This window comes from Monodon monoceros, unplaced genomic scaffold (genome assembly GCF_005190385.1).
Source record: "Monodon monoceros isolate NGI ecotype Baffin Bay Population unplaced genomic scaffold, NGI_Narwhal_1 Super_Scaffold_13, whole genome shotgun sequence".
NCBI lineage: Eukaryota > Metazoa > Chordata > Mammalia > Artiodactyla > Monodontidae > Monodon > Monodon monoceros.
Genome location: NW_021703769.1, coordinates 47,174,354 through 47,195,842, shown reverse-complemented (window position 1 = coordinate 47,195,842; position 21,489 = coordinate 47,174,354). Strand labels below are relative to the sequence as shown.

Genomic DNA, 21,489 nt, shown 5'->3' with positions numbered 1-21,489 from the left:
GGAAGAACAGATAGCTAGATAAATGGAACAGAACAGGGAGCCCGGAAATAGACTTGCATAAATATAGCCAACTGATCTTTGACAATGAAACAAAGGCTATACAGTGGAGAAAACATAATCTTTTCAACCAACAGAAATGAAACAGCTAGGTATCCACATGCAGAAAAAAAAAAAAAGAATCTAGACACAGATCTTACATCCTTCACAAGAATTGACTCAAAATGGATCATATAAAACTGCTAACATAGGAAAAAATCTAAATGACCTAGGGTATGGTGATGACTTTTTAGATACAACATGAAATGTTACCAAACCAAAACTTGGGTCCACTCGCTGGCGTTCAGTAAAGCCAAACAACTGACACCAGGTTGTGGCAAAAGAAAGAGCAGCATTTATTGCAGGGCGTGCTGTACAAGGAATCGGGATAGCTAATGCTCAAAGCACACGAACTCCTCGATGGTTTTCAGCAAAGCATTTTGAGAGGTAAGGTGAGGGAAGGGAGTCCCAGGGTAAGTGATCATCTCTGATTGGCTGATGATGAGGTCACAGGGTGGTGTCACAGGGTGGTGTCACAGGGGTTCACATGATCAGTCTTTAGGCTGTAGTAGGCTTGGGGGGCTATGTACTCATGGTCATCAAGTAGTTAACCTCTTCTATCTAGTGGGGGTTTTGGCATCTGTAGAACAACTCAGGAAATGTGCATCAGGTACTATTATTTGGGTACTTCAGAGAGGAGCTGAAGCAGAGGATGTGGGGGGAGGGGTCTGTCCCAGGGAAGACCCCTTAGGGTCCTGGTTGGTTCTACCAAGGCACAATTCATGAAAGAAAGATTTTCTAAGCTGGACTTCATTAAAATTAAAACTTCTGCTGTGTGAAAGGATACTGTCAAGAAATTAAGAAGACAAGCCACGAACTGAGAGAAAATCTTTGCAAAGCACACATCTGATAAAGGACTGTTATCCAAAATATACAGAGAAGACTTAAAACTCAATAATAAGAAAATGAACAACCTGATTTTTAAACAGGCAAAACCCCTAAACAGACACTTCACCAGAGAAGATACACGGAGAGCAAACAAGCATGTGAAAAAATGCTCCACATCATGTTATCAGGGAAATGCAAATGAAAACAATGAGATGCTACTACACATCTATTAGAATGGCTCAAATCCACCACTCTGACAACACCAAATGCTGATGAGGATGTGAAGCAACAGGAACTCTCCTTCATTGCTGGTGAGAAGGCAAAATGGTACAGCTGCTTTGGAAGGCAGTTTGGCAGTATCTTACAAAAATAGGCGTACATACTCTTATCACATGATCCAACATTCACACTCCTCATATTTACCCAAATGATGTTAAAATGTATGTTTATACACAGACCTGCACATGAACCTTTTTTCATAATTGCCAAAACTTGGAAGCAACCAAGATGTCTTTCAGCAGGTGAATGAATAAACTGGTATGTCCAGAAAACAGAATATTTTTCAGCACTAAAAAGAAACAAGTTATCAAGCATGAAAAAACATGGAGGAACCTTAAATGCATATTACTAAGTGAAATAAGCCAGTCTGGAAAGGCCGCTTGCTGTCTGATTCCAATTATATGACATTCTGGAAAAGATAAAACTGCAGACAGGGAAACGATCAGATCCTGGGGGTTAGGGAGGGAGGGTGGGATTATTAACAGGCAGAACACAGGATTTTTAGGGTGGTGAAAATACTCTGTGTGATAGCATAATGGTATAACGATGGATATACGTCATTATTCATTTGTCCAAACCCATAGTATGCACAACACCAAGGATGAAATGTAAACTATGGAGTTTGGATGACACTGACGTGTCCGTGTAGGTCTCCTGTAACAAAGGTACCACCTTGGTGGGGGATGTGGATAATGGGGGAGGCTGTGTATGGGGGGCAGGGATATTTGCGAAATCTCTGTACTTTCTGCTCAATTTTTCTGTGAACCTAAAAGTGTTCTAAAAAATAAAGTGTTAAAAAAAAAAAGGTACTGCAATTAAAATGGGCAAATGATTTGACTAGACAGTTCTCTGAAGAAGGTATGCAAATAGCCAGTAAGCATATGAAAAGATGCTCAGCATCATTAGTCTTTAGAGAAATTCAAATGATATTCACAGAGCTGGCTAGAATCAAGAAGACATAAAGAATCAGGTGGCTAAGGCTATGCAGAAATCGGGGCCCCCATACATTGCTGGTGAGAATGTAAAATGGTGCAGTCGTGTTGGAAAACAGCCTGGCAGCTTTTCAAAATGTTAAATATAGAATTACCATATGACTCAGCAGTTCCTCTCAGGAGAAATGAAAACATATATCCACACAAAGACTTGTACATGAATATTAATTGCAGCATTATTCACAATAGCCTCCAGGTGGAAACAGCCCAAGTGACCCTCAGCTGATGAATGGATAAACAAATGTGATAGATGCGTACAGTGGAGTACTACCCAGCAATAAAAAGGAGCAAGCACTGATAAATGCTACAACGGGGTTAAACATCACGAATTGAAACATTTCAAAGAAGCCAGACAAAAGAACACATGTTGTATGATTCCTTTTATATGAAATGTCCAGGAAAGGCAAGTTAATAGAGACAGAAACTAGATTAGGGATTACTTACTTGTGTCGCTTCATGTTATATCACAGTCCTTTTTTTCAAGTTGCTAAATGGTTTTCGTGACCATTCTTTAATGGTTCTATTTTCTTATTCTTTTAGTGTTCCTCATTAAGATTCCTGCTTTTATATATAACATTGCAGTGAACACATTGTGCTTAAGGTTTTTTGCCATGGATTGGATTTTTTTCTTCTGGTTAGATCCCAGAAATGGTATTCTTAAGTCAAAAGATGTGAACATTTTCATTGTCACTTTGTCATTGCCAACACTGTCATTAATGTGTTAAGGTACCAGTCTCACCTCAAACTACCAGGATTAATTATTATCACTTGAAGTACTTGTTGGTAATTTTTACATAGGCAGTAATTTGCTATTTAAAAAATTATTAGTGTGGTTGAACATTTTCCATTGTTTGTTTCCTAGTGGCATTCCTTGTTTTATAAGTTGTTTGCATCCTTTGTCTGTTAATCTCCAGGGAGTAGGGAGATCTTGGTGTTTCTCATCATTTATTCATATGAGTTCTTCCCGCAGTTGAAGTGGTGATTCTCAACCCAGTCTAACTGGCTGGTCCCATCTGGGGAATTTGTGGAGAGGGTCCCTCAAAATTCCCCTTCATGTGGTATTAAGGAGGGAGGTGGAGGAGGGGGTAAGAGAAGGGAAGGACCAAGACAGAAACAAAACAACTCAGAGGCAGGTAGGTCCTGGTCCTCAGCCAATCCCGTGTCCTTGTTTCCCCCAGTCCTGGGAGAGCAGGCTGCAGGGAAGAATTGGACATCTGTTCTCTGCCTCTGGGGCCCTTGGCCTGGTTCCCTCGTTTATCTGCTCTCATTAGTCGACGAAGGCCTGGTCTCCCCAGACTGGCCATCCCAGGAGCCCTGCTTCCCTCTTGGGCCCCCCTCCCCAGTCCGACGGCAGACCCCTCTTTCTGCCCACCCAGCCCGGATACCCTTTTGGGCCTTTTGGAAATTTCTGCCCTCTCCTAGTTCTCAGGTCATTTGAATCACTGAGGTGTGTGGCATGGCTGTAAGAAGCTTGGCTTCTGGTCCATTCGGGCCTAAGTCCCGCACCTGCTGCTTGTTGGCTGTGCCTCAGTTCCCTGTTTGCTAAAAACCTGTGATTTGTTGTGAGGAGGACCCGTGAGAACATGAGGAGTACTCGGCAGGCTGCCTGGTAGCTGGGGGCCACGGAACAATGGTGGTTACCCTCAGGGGAGGGGGGAGACCCTAGTTAAAATGAGGGTGTTGCTTAGTGTTTCTCAGCCTCGGCCACAAAATCGCCCACACCTGGGTCCCGCCCTCCGAGAATTTGATGTCGTTGGGCTGGGGTGTGGCTTCCCAGCCCAGGCGATTCTGATGGCCAAGGTTGAGACGCACAGGCTGGGAGGACTAGTCCGGGGGGGATCTGCCCGTCATCTCCCGCCGCCACCCCGGGCCTCCCAAGGGGAGGCTCCTCATCTCACTTTCCGAAATGCATCCCTTCTCCAAGCCCGAAGGCCTACCTGAGCTTCTGGTAACTGACCTTCCCTGGATGAAGCCAGAGCAGGGCCCACTTCCTCTCCTGACTCGGGGTTTAATTCCATTTTATTGTCGCACCACTTTTTCTTTTGCACATGTTGGTGTTTGTTCTTTTCCTGCTTGCACGTCTGTGGACAGAAAACCAGACTCGTTGTCTTTTGTGACCCTTGGGGCATCTTGGAGGTTCCCCACCGTAAACTAGTGTTTGGGAAAAGTGCATCTTTCTCCCCAAGCTCGTCAGACATCCCCGGGGCTGGAGAGGACAAGGCCGGGGGAGTGAGGCAGGCTGTGCACGTGGGCTTGGCAGGATACTTTCGGCTGCAAGTAGGAGAAGCCTCGGCTCAGACTGGCTCAGAGGACCACCAACTGTGGTCTCACCCAGCAGACATCCAGAGGAAGTGCATCCCATGGTCACGCAACCATTAGCGTGTTAACCATTAGCGTGTTAACCATGTGAGCTTGGGCTGGCAGCTTAAACTCAGTGTCCTCGTTTGTGAAAAAGGACCGTTGCCCGTGCAGTGAGTTAACATTAGTAAAGGCCTTACAACGATTCCTCATGTGAAGGAAGTGTTTTGTATGTGTCGGCTACTCTACGATCGATCAGTCATTGCTGCGTAACAGATGGGAAATTCTCGGTGGTCCACAGCAATCAGCATTTCTTTCCCGCGCGTCTGCAGGTTGGCAGGGCTTGGCTCGGCCCCTCCCATTCAATCTGTGCATACAGCTCAGGTCTGCCCCACAGGTGTACCCCCTGGGTCCCAGGGAAGCAGTGCAGCAGGTGCTGGAGCGATGCTCTTCACATAATGGTGGCAGTGACACAGGATAGAGGAAGAACACCAGCGTCGGTCGGGAACTGGCACGTTCTCACTCTGCCCCCTTTCATTTGGCCCAAGCAAGTCCCATGTCCCAGGCCAGTTTCAGCAGGGAGGGGAGGTAAATTCTACTCACACCAGTTAGTGGTAGTATCAAGTCACATGTCAAAGGATATGAAGAATTAATAAACAGTGTGTCATCGGTGGATTAGATCAAAGATTGTATTAACATTGTTAAATTCAAAATGTTTTCTCATTTCTCTTGTGATTTCTTCTTTGACCCGTGGGTTATTTAGAAGTGAGTCATTTAGTTTCCATATCTTGGGGGAATGTTTTCATATATCTTCCTGCTACTGATTTCTAGTTTAATTCTCTTATGATCAGAGGACATACTTTGTATCAGTGTTAAATTTCTTAAGCCAAAGGCTATGCTGTGGTGATGTAATAGAACATCTCTTTTCTTAGAAAATACATGCTGCAGTATTTAGTGGTAAATGTCCATGATGCATGTAACTTACCCTCAGATGGATCAGGGAAGAATTCTGTGTGTGTGTGTGTGTGTGTGTGTGTGTGTGTGTGTGTGTGTGTGTAGATTGCAATTAACTGAAGGTGGAACAGGGAACATGCACAAATCATAAAGCTAAAGGGGTAAAATGTTAACAGTAGGTGAATCTGGGCAATGGATATATAGGTATTCTTTGTACTATTTTAATTTTTGCAACTTTTCTGTAAGCTTAAAATGATCTCCGAATAAAAAATAAAAAGAAAGGAAAAGCTAATAGTCTCGCCCCTATTCCACTCCTCCAGGTGTGTATCCTTCCATACGCTTTCCTTACCCACACAAACATGTACTAATATTTATACACTTAGATGGGATTTTTATCATTTTATTAAAATAGGATTATTCTCAGTGCATTAATTATCGTGCAACTTGATTTTCTCTCAACAATACATCGTAACAGTCCTTCTAGGTCAAAAATTTAGGTTTAATCTAGGTTTAATTTACTTTGAAACAGAGGTTTATAAGTACCACAGTTTCTTCAACCATCCCCCTACTGTTGGATATTCCAGCAGTTTCCAGTTTTTTTGTCACCACAAACGAGGCAGCAAAAACCATCCTTGTACATATCACCCACGGTATTGGTGCCCAGTCCGTGACTCACTTCTGGAATTAGAATTTCAGTCAGAGTCAGGTAGCACCACAAACCCTTTGCGATTCATCGTGTTCAAAGCTGTCGCACCGTGGGAGTGAGGCTGGTCTCCAGAGGCCAGCCATCTGCTCACCCTCGTGTCCAGTTGCACGCAAGCCCAGCATTTCCAAGGCGGGCCAGAATGTCCTCTGGAAAGCTTTAAAAAAAAAGAAAAACAGTGCCCCCCCCCCCCCACCACGTTTCTCTTTGGACCTGAAGAGACTGCTGGAACGGTCTGCTGTCTTGTGGCAGGGGCCCCATATCGAGGTGGCCGGGGAGTCCAGCATTTCCACGTGTCAGCCAGACCTGGCACGTCCTGCCTCAGCTAGTTCATGCACCTGCTAATTATATAACTTTAAGAAGGTTTTGCTAGAAATTTCAGGCAGAGCCCAGGCTTCTGTAGGTGGGGCCGAGTGGCTGGTTGGATTCTCGAGTGGAGACAACTTGTAGTTCAGTTGATGTGGCTGAGATTGTAGTTGTGATCTTCACACAGGACAGTGTCCCGCAGCAGGGATGACAGTTAATATCCATGGGATGTTGCCTCGTGCCAGGCAGGGAGCTAAGCACTTTCCATAGAGCATCTCGTTTAACTCCCACTGTGACCCTGAGGTACAAGAGTCGTATAATCCTATCGCATCACTCACCTGCGGCCACAGCAGTTCTGCATGAAACCACCCCAAACCTTAGCGGCCTGAAACAACCACCAGTTATTTGCCTGCGATTCTGTGAGTGAATGATTTAGGCTGGGCTCACATGGACAGTCCTGGCTTCGGCTGGGCTCCCTACTAGGCTTCTGGGAGTTGGCTGGCTGTTGGCTGGAGCGACGGGGATTTTCATCCACGTGGTGTCTCATCCCCCAGCAGGCTAGCCTGGGCGTGTTTACGTGCTGGGGGAAGGGGTGAGAGCGGGAGAAAGAGAGTACCAAGGCTTGCTCAGGTCTAGCCCAGAATCGGCACATCATCACTTTTGCCACATTCTCTTGGCCAAAGCAAATCACACGGTCAGCCCAGATTCAAGAGGTAGCAAAATCACACCACCTCTGGGTGGTTGGAGCTGCAGTCACATTGCACGGGGCATGATACAAGGAGGGGTGAAGGTCTGTGGCCATTTTGGTGGTTTACCTCACCGGCTTTTGCAGGTCAGATGAGTCAGGAACAGAGAGGTTACTTAAATCGCCCGAGCTCACAGAGCCAGCAGATGGCAGGTCCGGACCTGGGCGGGCAGCCAGCAGCGCCGCAGCATCCAGCCCCTCTCCCATCTGCCTGTGTCCATGAAGGCTTCCTGACTGCAGAATCATCTCTCCATCTCTGAAAATCCCCAACACCCAGTCAACCTCAAGGAGAGAATCATCTTCAGAGACCCTTGGCTCCTTGAAGGACAGGCATGTGACAGAAGTTGGAGGAGGTTCTGGACAGATGGCCCGGCAGGTGGTTGGGGGGTTGAGTGGATCGGTGGGTGGATGGCTTGTTGGCAAGTAGATGATGTGAGAGGGCTGAGGACAACTGTCACCTCATCTCCGCTTGGGTTTTTTCTGAAGTGGAGGGGCAGGAAATAAATCTGAGCCTCCAGGTGGACTTTCTTGGGGCCATCAGGCTGAGGGCCTGAGGTGTGGGGTCCACGCTGGGATGAGTTGGCCTTTCCAATCAGAGGTCCTCTGAGCTGGAGACGGTGAGTGCAGAGCCTTCCTTCCTTCAGAGGAGGGAGAGCCCCAAGCGAATTTTACAAGAGAGTCTTCAGTGCCAGGGTTTGGACCGATCATTTCCCAAGTCTCTAGCCCCGTGCAAGGCACCAGGATTCCCAAGAGGACTCTTATCTTCAAGGAGTTTACAGTCTGAGTCCCCTCATAGGGCCCTGGGCAAGGCCAGGGACACAGTCTGCAGGCACAAGTCCTGGCTGATGGCCAAAGAGAAGAGAGCGGCCTTCTCCGTCCCTCTTTGTGGGGTCACCTGGGTGGCTGTGCTGTGGATCCCTCATGTGTGCCCAGGCTGTGTGTCAAGTATCCCAGCCCATCCCAAAGGGGTTTGTGGGAAAGGCCTTGACTCTGCTCTGGAAGCCACCCCCAGCCATCAGCCTGCCAGGTGGGCCAAATGCACTGGTTCATAGTTGGTCATGTCACTGTCCATGACCCTGTTTCCTCCCCATAGAACTCTGAGGAGATGGGATGGGGGCCAAGGAACCCTCCAGCGCCCAGAAGAGGCCTTGGAGAGCAGCAGCCTGAACAGCTGTCTCACCACCTGCCAGCTTCCACCCAGCACCACCAGGCTCTTTTTTTTTTCAAATTTGTGTATTTTATTGGGTCAGCTTGATGACTTTTTTACCTAGTTATATGAGATACCTAGTTGAAGACACCGGCCCTTTCCAGCACTGCAGAAGGTCACTTGTGCTCATCTTTACTTTGCATGGCCACCATTTTTCTGACCTTTAGGTGAGTTTTGCAAGTTCTCAACTCATCCTGCATCCCATGCTTTCCGGAGGTTACGCTCATCGTTAATCTGCACTGGTCTCTCCCCCGAGGGCTCCTTGAGGGCTCCAGCTGCTCTAGCTGGAAAGCCAACACTCGAGAAGCAAGTGTTAATGGAAAGGAGGGTTTGCTTTATTCCAGTTGCCAGCAACGGGGGGAGAAGGCGGACTCCTGTCCAAAGGCCAACTCCCCACTGCCCATCAGTGGGCAAGAGCTTTTGTAGGCAGAGGGAGGGGCCGCATGCAGCACAGCACAGCCAGCTCTGGCAGTCATCTCAACATGTCACCAGTGGTCTGATCAGCGTCACCTTGATTGTTTCAAGCACAGTCCGTCTGCAGTTCCAGGGTCGGTTCGTTGCCATTTCTTTGAGGCCAGTTCTCGGAATTGCGGCCGTTTATGTCATGGCTACAGCCTGGTCATCAGGTAGTTAACTTCTTCAACCTGGTATGGGTTTCAGTATCTATAAGACAGCTCATAGAACATGGCTCAGAATATGATCTATAGCCCTTGAGGAGGAACTAAAGGTCCTTGACTTTGTTTAATGGCTTAACTATTATTATTTTGTCCTGTTTGACTGCTTTCCTTTGTTTCTATATTTTCTCATTTCTCTGATTAAATTTATTCTTTGGCTAAGGTTTTCTACGGACAAGAGGCAGGTGAAGGACATGGTGGGGGGGCGGGTGTAGGGAGGTTGTGTCCTGGAAAAGCCCTATAGGGTCCTGTTCCATTTCAGGAGTGGGTCTTAATCACCTCTGTCCCTGTTTCCCTTCCCTCCAGACTAACACAGAGCAGGGTGCCCAGTGGATGTGCCTTCCATGAAGGCCAGCCTGCCTCTGTACAGCACGGGGTGATGGGTAAGAGCACAAGCTGCCTGCCTTCCAAGCCCTGACGCTCTCACTTACCACTGTGTGACCTTGGGCCAGTTACCTAACCTCTTTGTACCAAACCAGGGAGGATAATTTTACTTGCCTTACAGGATCACTGTGATAATTAAGTGCATCAGTATTTATAAAGCTCTTCCAAATGTCTGGGGCATAGTGAGGCTGTTTAAGTGTTTGTTAAATGAAGACATGAAAAAAAAAGATATTTTCCACCTGAGCAGCTGAAGGCAAGGTCTAGCCCTGTTTTTTGACCACCATCTCCTGAGTCAGGAGTCAGCATATTATAGCCTCCCTGCCACCAGGTCTTGTAAGTAAAGTTTGATTGGCACACAGCCATGCTTTCTGGTTTGTGTGTTGTCTAAGGCTCGTTCACGCTGCGATGGCAGAGTTGAGTAGTTGCAACAGAGACCATTTATCCTCCGGCCTTTTCCAGTGTGAGCTTACTGACCCCTGCCCTGAGTCTTCTAAACCCACCATCAGCCATGGTCTGCTGCAGCTTCAATGCGAACTGCTCTGACGGAAAAAGTGGCTTCTGTGGATGTTGCATGTTTAAATGCCTCAGCTGTCCTCTCTGCGCAAACCCCCTTGACCCCCAAGGGTTTCCTTGGCCTTAATCCTGGTCCTCAAGAGACCCTCAGGAGGCTCAGAGGTGGCCCTTTGTTTGGCTGGTGGGTGGGTTTGAACTATCATCTCTGAGTGGGGACAGGTGAGGAGAGAGGTGCAGACATGCCCTCGGGGATTAAAGTTCCACCCAGAGCGATAGCGGCTCCCTCCTGCCACAAGGGCCACAATCCTGTTTAAGTTAGGCTGTTAAGTGTTGGCCTTAGGGCCAACTCTGGCGAGCTTGCATTCCTCCGGCACTTTCCACCAAGCTTGCCGTTGCAGATTACTCAGGAAGGCGCCAGAGAGTAGATTGTGAGATGCAATTTATTATGTAAATCTGGAGCTAGTCTTCCCAGGCCATGGGTTTACTGGGGCATCGCTCTGGGCCTTGCAGATACTCCCGTTACTCCTGGCAACAGATCCACCTGCCATTCACAAGCTCCATTTCCTGGGTCCTATTGCCAACAGGAAAACAAAACCTAACCAAAAAAACCAGCATGAAGGCAGAACTTACTTGAGGGGAGGCGTGCAGGGGGAAAAGGACAGCAAACCTTAGCATTTCAGTAGGAAAAATTTGCTCAGATATCCCTGGAGGGGTGGGAGTGTACATTGGAGCCACCTTTCGGCAAGGCAAATTGCAGTATATACCAAGAACTTGAAAATAGTCCCAGCCTTTGACCAAATCTACCCTCTGGGAGTCCGCTATCGCCACAACCATGGCGTGTGGCAAACCACCCCCTAACGCAGATTTACAATCATAAACAATTTTCTTGCACACGAGTGTCAAGAGCTGTGAAGGGTCTCAGATGTTATCCTATTTCCAAGTTACCAAGTGAGCTGGACTGTTTCACGGGGGCTGGTAGGAGACGTGAGTCTTCTGGGTCAAAGGTGAGGGGTGGTTTGTCCACCTCAGCCATGGCAATCGCCAGGGCTTCAGCATTTGCCCCAGTTCTTCAAGTTCTGATTCTCACATGGCAGCGCAGTTAGGACAGGGGACACCTGCACACAGTGGGTGACACAAAAACAAACATCGATTCAAGGTGGGTTGTAGACATAAAAGGCAAAACAATAAAACTTCCAGAAGAGCATCTTGAGATAGACAAAGAACATTAGCCATTTGGCCTTGATTCCCAGTCCAGGCGTCTCTTGGCGAGGCCAGGCCAGGCCAGACCACCTCCGGGCCACTGGGTCTGCTCATTCCTCCACACGTTCATTCTTCACAAGTTTTCTGAGAGGCAACCATGGACAAGGCCAACACCCAGCAGTAAAACAAAAAGACAAAAACATTAACCGTGAAGGAAAAATTGATCAATTGGACTTTATTAAGAGTTTATTTCATGTAGCTTGATGGTGTTTCCAACTTTGCTGGTGGGGCACAGGGATTCTGAGTTATTTCAGAAGATGAAGAAAGAGAGAGAGGCCGCTTGAGAAAATTAACAAGGTGATCCTGGCAACACCCTCGGCGGGCCCAGCTTCCTGGCTGCTGTCTAGGGCTCTCCCCTCCACCGCCGTTTGTACAGCGTGAGGGCCTGAGACTTGGCTCTGTTACTTACTGGTCGTTTACTAGCATGTCACCCTGGAGAGTTACTTCACTTGGCATACGGCAGTGATGGGAGATGGAGGGCCGGCACTGGTGCTGGCAGCCACCCCAGCAGAGCCCTGCGCACTGGCTGTTCACATCTGCCAGCAGAAGCCATTGATGGACTCCATGAGCGCAGTGCCACCACCCAGAGGCTGACACAACCATCTGAAAATGGAGTGAGTCAAAATGACTCAGTCTGCAAATGCTTTATTCAAAGCCGAGTTTTTAAACCAAAGCACAAACCATGGCAAGTAGGAATATTCATTCAAAGGAACAAAAAGAAAAGCTCAACCTCTATGTACTTATTTAGAACCACCTACCGATGTAAAAGCAAGACCTAACTCTGCTGTCTACTAGAGGTAAATTGAAGTGTAATCAACCCGCATGGCTGGATGTCCTCACCTGGTGAAGAGTGTCCTCGGGTGGCTGGGTCCTGTCAACTGAAGAACAAGTTATCAAAATAGAGCAGATCTCTCTAAAAGCAGCAGGATTCAAGGGGGAGGGACAAAGACCTTAACAGAGAGTCAAAGATTTGTGCCATTTAAAAAAACTGCCACAGAGGATGAAGCTACCTATCTTACAGGCTGGTGATGAGGATTAGTGTTGAACGTAATTCAGGTATTAGGCACGTGCACGCATAGTCACTAGTACGATTACTATGGCTGTTAAGTAGTGAATGATTTGAATGTACCATCTGGTCAGTTCTTTTAACTGTGACCGTCAGAACTTCAGTATCATGTAGCTTTTCTGCATGAGGCGTCCTGAAGCTGACTGTCTTGGGTCACAAGCAGACTCTGGGCTGAGGACTTGAGTGTTGATGGTTTAATAAGGATGCGCTTCCTGGGAAGACTGGTGTGGGAGTAAGGGAAGCAGAACCGGGAGGGGTAAGCAGCTCTGTGCTTTCAAGTTAAGTCCTGTGGCTGCATCCTGGGGGCTCAGGAGTGTAAGTTATGCCTCGGAGTTTCCCTGACCTGAGACAAAGGAATTCTGGCATCCTCCAGACGTTGTCTGGAGGGCTGCGCTCAGGGGAGAGTATTAACTCCCAGATGCTTCTACCAACACTTTACCAGCTTTTTACCAAGAACACTGCTCTATTGAAGAGTATCACTGTGAATCATGGAAGCACATTCAAGGGGTGATAGCCAAACACTTAAAGGGTTGCAGAGGGGTCTGGGCAGAGCCCTGACAGGCTCTATTACGCTTACTAACCCCTATTAGGCTGAAGAGACATCAGCAAAGGGTCTCCTTTCATGCTGGTTAGGAAAGGAACCAACATCTGTTCAAAGGCCACCATGTGTGAGGCCCCACAAGAGAGCATTTAAAAAACATTGAAATCGGGGGCTTCCCTGGTGGCACAGTGGTTAAGAATCCGCCTGCCAATGCAGGGGACACAGGTTCGAGCCCTGGTCCGGGAAGGTCGCACATGCTGCAGAGCAACTGAGCCTGTGTGGCACAACTACTGAGCCTGTGCTCTAGAGCCCATGAGCCACAACTACTGAGCCCGTGTGCCACAACTACTGAAGCCTGCGCACCTAGAACCCATGCTCCACAACAAGAGAAGCCATTGCAGTGAGAAGCATGCACACCACAACGAAGAGTAGCACCTGCTCGCCGCAACTAGAGAAAGCCTGTGTGCAGCAACAAAGACCCAACGCAGCCAAAAATAAATAAATAAATTTATTTTAAATTATAGAGAGGTAAAGAAACACAAGAATTCTACTCCTTAAAAAAAGAAAAAAATGGGCTTCTCTGGTGGTGCAGTGGTTGAGGGTCCGCCTGCCGATGCAGGGGACACGGGTTCGTGCCCCGGTCCAGGAGGATCCCACATGCCACAGAGCGGCTGGGCCCGTGAGCCATGGCCGCTGAGCCTGCGCGTCCAGAGCCTGTGCTCCGCAATGGGAGAGGCCACGACAGTGAGAGGCCCGTGTACCGCAAAAAAAAAAAATAAAAAAATAAATACTTCCTTTGCAACGACCTCTCTCAATGTTGGGAAAATAGTATCTATACCAAAAGCCTCAGGTTTAAGTCAATTCTAAACCTGGCCTAGGAATTCCTGTCATTGCTATGGGACTTCCTATCAGTCAACAGGGACACAAAAAAAACAGTTTCAGGAACCTGGAAAGCAGAAAGCAGGTGGTGTCTCTGCATCAGCCTGGTTTTATGCCCTCTCTGAGCCCAAGGCTGACTCATGAAGAGGGTTCTTGAACCTCAGTCTTCTGTTTTATAATCTGCTTTGCTTTTTCGTGAACACCCCTGGCTTCTCTGCTGGTCCCCACGGAAATCATGCCCAGGGGTGCCCTGTCTCATGCTGGGACAAGTTGACAGTGCATGGAGGCAGAGCCGCAGGCTGAGGAGCCTCGGGACTGGGATTAAACCAGCCTCTCACTTCTTCACCCCTGCCTGCAAAATAAGAAAACCTCTGAGTTGAAGGGTGGCAGGTCCCCACTGAGGGTGATGATTCTTGAGTCACCTATGTTTTTCTTGGCTGGAGGCCAGAGCCAACATAACCCAGGGAACGTTTGCAGAGAAAAATCCTTATGTTTGCTTACTTTGCTTTCTTGCTCTTTCTCGTCAAAATTTAAACAGTGCTGAGGCTGAGAATGAGCAGATTCAGGAAAAAATGGCAACAATAACAACCTGGAAAGTGAGCTGGCGAGGCCTGTTGGCTGGGCCGGCAGACTCAGAGGCCCTCCGGAGGTGGTGACTTTTTGACTTTCATTTGAATCCCTGCCATGTTCTGCCATCTTTTCCCTTACCTTTCCCATCCTGGGTTCTGCGATTAAGGTCCAGAATTGAGTGCTGTTCAGAGCACAAGACCTGGGGTGAACAGAGATGCAATGCAACCATCTTCTCCAGTGTCCTAAGGAAGAGAAACCCAAATTCAGCCAAGTGGATAAGTCTTCTGAGGCTAAGAAAGAAAAATGCATGTGTGGAGCTTGCATTCTCAGAGATATTGTTATGACCTACTATGTGCCACGTACTGTTCTAGAAATTACTTAAATGAACAAAATCACGGTATCTAAACTAATTACAGAGTTTCTAAATGGTAGTGATATAGAGGTCTGGGATATTATTTTAGTCCTATCATGCAGATATCAATAATTATATTTTGTTTTATTCATGATTAGATAGCAATATCATTTATGCTTCTATTCTAGGACTAGGACAGGGAAAATGCAAGATGAGCCTGAAGTATCTTTTTTTTTTTACTTGAAGTATTGTTGATTTACAATATTATCTGTTTCAGGTGTACAGCATAGTGATTCACAGTTTTTAAAGGTTATACTCCATTTATAGTTATTATAAAATATTGGCTATATTCCCTGTTCTGTGCAATATATCCTTGTAGCTTATTTATTTTATACATAATAGTTTGGACCTCATAATCCCCGATCCCTATCTTGCCCCTCCCCCTTCTCTTCCCCACTGGTAACCACTAGTTTGTTCTCTACATCTGTGAGTCTGTTTCTTTTTTGTTATATTCACTAGTTTGTTTTATTTTTTAGATTCCAAGTATAAGTGATATCATACAGTATTTGTCTTTCTCTGTCTGACTTATTTCACTTAGCATAATATCTTCCAAGTCCCTCCATGCTGCTGCAAATGGCAATATTTCATTCTTTTTTTGTGGCTGAGTAGTATTCTATTGTATGTATACACCACATCTTCTTTATCCATTCATCTGTCAACGGACACTTAGGTTGCTTCCATATGTTGGCAATTGTCAATAGTGCTGCTATGAAGAGCCTGAAGCATCTTGTGGTGTGAGTAAGTAAGGAAGTATTTGAAAAGGGTGGGGATGTGTCAGTGGCTGACAGAGATCCTAATGGCCAAAGCTGGAACAATTGAAGCAATGAAATAAATAACAATAATGTTGGATTATAACCCATAGAATAAAAAAATCTGTAAGCACATATTGATATAAGTAAATAAAATTTAAAGAATCAGTCAATAAATAAGGGAGAAAGGACAGCTCTTCCTTATAGGAGAATTCTAATTAATAAATGTAGAAATAAAAAGGGAAACAGAAAATCTCCTTGAGAAAACAAATCTAATGTCAGATTCACTGATGAATCCTAAAGTAGTCAGCAAAAGTTTGAGGAAAAACAGGATATTTGCAATCTCAAGTATCTCCCCCAAGATATTTATTAATTACAAAGAGAAAAACAGTAACTTTATGGTATACAAATCCAGGACACAGCACCATAACTAAGTGACCAAAGGCAACATCACTATAAAAAGATATGTCAACACATTTCTCCCCTGACAGGATACACTGAGGAGGGCACAGTGCCTCAGGGTTCCTGCCCAAACACTTCACCTGCATCTGATGCTGAGACAAACCCAAACTGAGGGATATTCTACTATATCACTGACCAGTACTTTTTAATAATGCCCAAGTCATGAAAGACAAGGGAAGGGACTTCCCTGATGGCGCAGTGGTTAAGAATCCACCCACCAATGCAAGGGACACGGGTTTGATCCCTGGTCCGGGAAGATCCCACATGCTGCGGAGCAACTAAGCCCATGCGCCACAATTACTGAGCCTGCGCACTAGAGCCTGCAAGCCACAACTACTGAGCCCGTGCACCACAACTACTGAAGACTGCGTGCCTAGAGCCGGTGCTCCACAACAAGAGAAGCCACTGCAGTGAGAAGCCCGTGCACCACAACGAAGAGTAGCCCCTGCTTGCTGCAACTAGAGAAAGCCCACGCGCAGCAACGAAGACCCAACGCAGCCAAAAATAAATTTTAAAAAAAGACAAGGGAAGACAGGAACGGTCACAGATTCAAGGAGATTAAGGATATGTGACATCCAAATGCAGTAGTGGGAAAACTGCTGAAGTCCAAATAAAGTCTGCAGATTGGTTAATAGTATTGTACCCATGACAACTTCTTAATTTTATATGGTTACGTTAGATAGTAACATTAGGAGAATCTGGGTAAAGGGTAAGTAATAAACTTTTCTCTAAGTCTAAAAAAATTTGTTAAAGGACAGAATACATTTGAAAGTAGGTCTATTTTATGTCTCATAGAAAAAGATTTAGCGGGAATTCCCCGGCAGTCCAGTGGTTAGGACTCCATGCTTGCACTGCACGGGGCATGGGTTCCATCCCTAGTCGGGGAACTAAGATCCCTCAAGCCACGCATCATGGCCAAAAAAAAAAAGAAAAAGACAACAGAGAGAAAGGTTTACCTTTAGGTTCAGAATGGTCTGGTTTTACAAAGCACCTGTTTATCATGGACTTAGGGTCGTTGAGAGAGGCAAACTTGTGTGTCTGTGGAGAAAGCGCCAAAAACCAACTGTCAGGGTAGCTGAGACTTTCCTTCTTGCTTTGCCCCTTGCTGACTTGGCATTTCCAGGTCGTTTTGGTTTTCCAGATTTGTACAAATGAACCCCTGGCTCAAAAGTATTACAAATGATTACAATTCTTTGCATGAGGTAATGTGGCTTATACAGTACCTTGTTCTTAAAAAAAAAAGGCCGTACAGAAACCACTTGGTGTGCATTTTGTTTAGCCGAAATCAGATGTCATGTTGACCCTATAATTTCTGGCCTCACATTGGCGCATTGAAGCCCTCAGACCACATCCAGAAAGGCCACATCCCTCAACACAATGCTTCCGTTACGTGGACCCAACTGATGGAAAGGAAAATAGAGAGCAAGGGAGTTTTCCCTACTAACTAAACAGTTAGGCCCTTCTGAGAGAAAAACATCAAATTTCAAGTAACCAGAAAGTTTCACAGGTCATTGTGGTTATGAAAATCACTGCAGCCAACAGTTAGCAGAAAATTTGGATGGTGCCTTTTGTACCATCAATGAAACAACTGAAAAGAGTGGAGTATTCCCCTTTTCTACCTTTTGTAAACTTTTCAAAGAGACATTTATTTTTAAGGAAATTGTGTTTTTAACAAAGGCTCTGTGTGTTCTTTATTGGTCTATGAATAATCACACTGGTCAAGTAGGGAAAAAGTGGCTCCAGGCAGGGCCACCACGAACAGTTGTGCATGTTGTGTACTGCAAAAAAAAAAAAAAGGCACCCCGATGAAAGGCTAGTGAGGCTGAAACCCATCCTTCTCTCTGCCCTCCAAGCTGCATGCCTGTAAGGTGACATCTACCCAGAGGAACGGTTGCCTTATTCTAATTACACAAAGGTGCTGAGCAGGCTAGTGTTGGCTCTAGCAGTAGGTGTGGTATGACCGGTGTGGGGAGCAGATTGGGAAATGCAAGTTTGGTGTGGCAGGAGGAATTTTGATGATCTATGACTAGATCTTAACTATTTTACTGTTTTATGGCAAATATTTCTTTCTAAACCCAGTGTTTTTATTGAAAAGGTAAGACTCTCTGCTATCCCAGAAACCTACCATATTCCTTACATAGCCTTCAGAAATTTCCTACACACACACACATACACACATACAAATTTACACAAATGACAGCTTATTATTATATCCTTTGTTTTTTCTTTTTTAAAATTTATTTATTTATTTTTGGCTGCGTTGGGTCTTCGTTGCTGCGAGCGGGGGTTGCTGTTTGTTGCAGTGCACGGGCTTCTCATTGTGGTGGCTTCTCTTGTTGTGGAGCATGGGCTCTAGGCGCCCGGGCTCAGTAGTTGTGGCTCGCGGGCTCTAGAGTGCAGGCTCAGTAGTCATGGCACACGGGCTTAGTTGCTCCGCAGCATGTGGGATCTTCCCAGACCAGGGCTCGAACCTGTGTCCCCTGCATTGGTAGGTGGATTCTTAACCACTGTGCCACCAGGGAAGTCCTCCTTTGCTTTTTAAAAATATTAAATAATATTCTTTTTATTATTCTGATAAAATATACATAATATAAAATTTTAACCATTTTTAAGTGTACAGTTCAGTGGCCTTAAGTACATTCACATTGTTGTACAGCCATAACCACTATTTTTTTTTGGCCACGCTGCAAGCCTTGTGGGATCTTAGTTCCCCGACCAGGGATTGAACCTGGGCCCCTGCAGTAAAAACACCAAGTCCTAACCACTGGACCACCAGGGAATTCCCATAACCACTATTTATGTTCAGAATTCTTTCGTCACCCCAAACTGAAACTCTGTACCCATTAAACAGTAACTCCCTATACTCCTTCCCCCCAGCCCCTGGCAACCACCATTCTACTTTGTGTCTCTATGAATTTGACTATTTCAGGTACCTCATATAAGTGAAATCATACAATATTTGTCCTTCTTCATCTGTCTTATTTCACTTCAAATAATGTCTTCAAGTTTCATTCAAATAATGTCTTCTATATTATAGTGTATATTAGAACGTCATTTCTTTTTCAGGCTGAATAATATTCCATTTTATGTATATACCACATCTTGTTTATCCATTCATCTGTCAATGGACACTTGGTTTGCTTTCAACCTTTTGGCTACTGTGGATAATACTGCTACAAACTTGGGTGGACAGAAATCTCTCCAACACCCTGTTTTAGTTCTTTTGGATATATACCCAGAAGTGGAATTGTTGAATCATACAGTAATTTTATTTTTAAGTTTTTGAGGAACCACCATACTGTTTTCCAGAACAGCTGCACCATTTTACATTCCCACCAACAGTGCCCAAGTGTACCAATTTCTCCACATCCTCACCAACACTTATTATTTTCTGTTTTTTGGTAGTAGTCATCCTTATTGGTGTGGAGTTGTATTTCATTGTAGTTTTGATGTGCATTTCCCTAATGATTAGTGGTGTCAAGCGTTTTTTCTGTGCTTATTGGCCATTTGTGTATCTTCCTTGTTGAAATGTTTTCCCACTACCATTTGTTGAAAAGACTGTCATTCCCCATCGTATGGTGTTGGCACCCTTGTGAAAAATCATTTGACCCTATATATGAGGTTTATTTCTGAGCTGTCTATTTTATTGCAGTGGTCTGTATGTCTGTCTTTATGCCAATATCACATCGTTTGGATTACTGTAGCTTTTGTAGTAAGTTTCAAAACCATAAAATATGAGTCTTCCAACTTTGATTTTTTCCCTCAAGATTGTTTTAGCTATTTGAGGTCCCTTGAGATCCTACATGAATTTAAGGATGGATTTTTCTATTTCTGCAAAAAATGTCATTGGGATTTTGATAGGGATTACATGGACTCAGTAGATCACTTTGGGTAATATGAACATCTTAATGATATTAAGTCTTCCAATCCATGAACATGAAACGTCTTTCCATTTATTTGTGTCTTCTTTAGTTTCTTTCAGCAATGTTTTATACTTTTCAGTATGTAAGTCTTTCACTTAAGACTAAGTTATTTCCTAAGTATTTTACTTTAAACTACTTAAAATACTTAATTCCTAAGTATTTTATTTTTAAAATATTCCTAAGTATTTTATCCTTTTTGATGCTACTGTAAATGAAATCATTCTCTTAATTTCCTTTTCACATTGTTCATTGTTAGTGAATAGAAACACAGCTGATATTTGTGTGCTGATGTTGTATTCTGCTCGCTTACTTTTTTTTTTTTTTTTTTTTTTTGCGGTACGCGGGCCTCTCACCGTTGCAGCCTCTCCCGCTGCGGAGCACAGGCTCCGGACGCGCAGGCTCAGCGGCCATGGCTCACAGGCCCAGCCGCTCCGCGGTATGTGGGATCTTCCCGGACCGGGGCACGAACCCGTGTCCCCTGCATCGGCAGGCGGACTCCCAACCACTGCGCCACCAGGGAAGCCCTCTCTTACTTTTTAAAAAGTATGCATTGGGGCTTTTTCACACATTTAATATTTAGACATACCTCATCATACTCTGGGTAACATTTCATTGGGTGGATATTATAGACCTGAGACCAAAGCGACCTATTTTCATACTTGATCTGAGAATAGTTTTAAAGTAGTACCTACATAATAAACTCTATGTTGCCTCTATAGCCTAAAATACTATCTAGCCCTTTAAGAAAAAGCTTGTCAATCCCCATTCTAGAACATAGTTGGCCAGACTCCGGTTGAAAGGCCATTTGAATTGTTTCCAATTCAATGCTATTATAAACAATTCTCATTTATTGAATTTTGCCCTCAGGTATATCTATCTGTAGGTAAATCCCTGGTAGAGGAAAAATTGCTAGATGAAGAGCTACATGCATTTTAGTTTTTCACAGTTAACATCAAAGGGCCCTAGAGAGCAATCAGAACCATTTACCTCTCCTCAGCAGTGCCTCTTTCCCTGCATGCTTACAATGTGAATTATCCATCTTTTTAATTTTTATTGTCTCCTTGGAATTTCCATTTCTTTGATTGTAAAAATGTTGAGCACCTTTTCATTTATAAATTACCTACTCTTGTCTTTTGTTCCCTTTTCTTTTGGATGTTGGATTATCAATATTTACCAGCTCTTTTTGTTTTTAAATAACAGTTCTTTCAATATTAAGGCAATTGGGCCTTTTGTCGTATGAGTAGCGAATATTTTTTCCAAGTTTGTCATTTTAAAAAACTTCTAAAATAAGTATTTTTCCCTAAATAAACTTTTTTCCTTAGAGTATTAATCTACTTTTTTTTTTTTAACTTTTTAATTTGACTTATTTCTGGCTGTGTTGGGTCTTCGTTGCTGCACACGGGCTTTCTCTAGTTGCGGTGAGCGGGGACTACTCTTCGTTGCAGTGCGCGGGCTTCTCATTGCAGTGGCTTCTCTTGTTGTGGAGTACAGGCTCTAGGCGTGTGGGCTCAGTAGTTGCGGTGCATGGGTTCTAGAGCACAGGCTCAGTAGTTGTGGCCCATGGGCTTAGTGCTCCGCCACATGTGGAATCTTCCCGGACCAGGAGTTGAACCTGTGTTCCCTGCATTGGCAGACGGATTCTTAACCA

The 21,489-nt window shown here is 45.0% G+C and overlaps 1 non-coding gene across 1 annotated transcript; it reads right to left on the bottom strand.

Moving 5' to 3' along the window:
* Positions 1-18,625: 18,625 nt before the first annotated feature.
* TRNAK-UUU lies at positions 18,626-18,697 on the bottom strand. Its single transcript has one exon. It is a non-coding gene; the product is annotated as a tRNA-Lys (tRNA).
* Positions 18,698-21,489: the final 2,792 nt, after the last annotated feature.